Source organism: Emiliania huxleyi (genome assembly GCF_000372725.1).
Source record: "Emiliania huxleyi CCMP1516 chromosome Unknown EMIHUscaffold_144, whole genome shotgun sequence".
Lineage (NCBI taxonomy): Eukaryota > Haptophyta > Isochrysidales > Noelaerhabdaceae > Emiliania > Emiliania huxleyi.
In genome coordinates this window covers 113,701-114,737 of record NW_005201154.1, presented here as the reverse complement: position 1 = coordinate 114,737, position 1,037 = coordinate 113,701, and positions in this window count along the sequence as shown.

The window sequence follows — 1,037 nt, the reverse complement described above, 5'->3', positions numbered from 1 at the left end:
GTCGCCGTCACCCCCTCCACCATTGCAGCCGCCGCCTCCCTCGCCGCCTCCCCCGCCCCCGCCCTCGCCCTCGCCCTCGCCACCGCCACCACCATTGCCGCCACGTCCGCCCCCAGCCCCTCCCCCAGCCCCTCCACCTCCCCCACCTCCCCCACCACCATTGCCACCGTTGCACCCCGACCCGTGCCCATGCGACGATCTCGTGCTCAGCGGCCTCGACGGCGCGCTCGGGTATAGCCAGGTGTACGACGGCGAAATGTACGACGGCATATTTACCCGCACCACCATCGCTAACATCCCGCACCACTACGTCTACCGAGCCCTGAACGGCATGCAGCTATTTCCTGTGGAGGAAGGATGCGTCGGTGCTTTGGGTGGTTGGTGCAAACGCCGGACAGACAAATGGCATCGCCGTGAACTCCGAGGGGGGAGCCAATCGGCGCTGCCCGACTGCACTGCCGCGCACGTGGACTGTGCTGGGCAAGACCTCGCCTCGACTGACCCTGACATGCCCACCCTCGCCGCCCGCCCCGCCACCCTCGCCGCCACGTTCGCCGCCTTTTCCGCCAATGGCCCCTCGAGTTTAGAGAGAGATTTTTAGAAGCCAACAAGAAATAGAGCACGGCACGGTGCGCGGAGTCCGCACTTGGAGCACTTGGAGTGCAGTCGGTAACCTCACATCCAGGGCCGGGGAGCTCAGAAGCGCACCCAGCGGGCCGGATGATCGGTATCGGGTTACGGGCCAGAGAGCCCTAGCCCCGGGGGTGCGCGTTCGCAGGGAAAGGGCTGTAAAGTAAACACGGGTCTCCGAGGGTTGGACCCGCGTACCGGGTTTCCCCTTAACTGCAGGACGCCCCCTCTACTCGGAGCTAGTGGACATTACACTGTACGCCCAAACACATACACTTGCTTAGTCCTCGGTCCCGGAGCTCCACATACTACGCGCGAAAATTCTTTTCGCACAATCCTCGGCCACGGGACTGCCGCGAACTGCCCACACTAACACACAGGTAAAATCCTTTCGCACCGACAAAAAT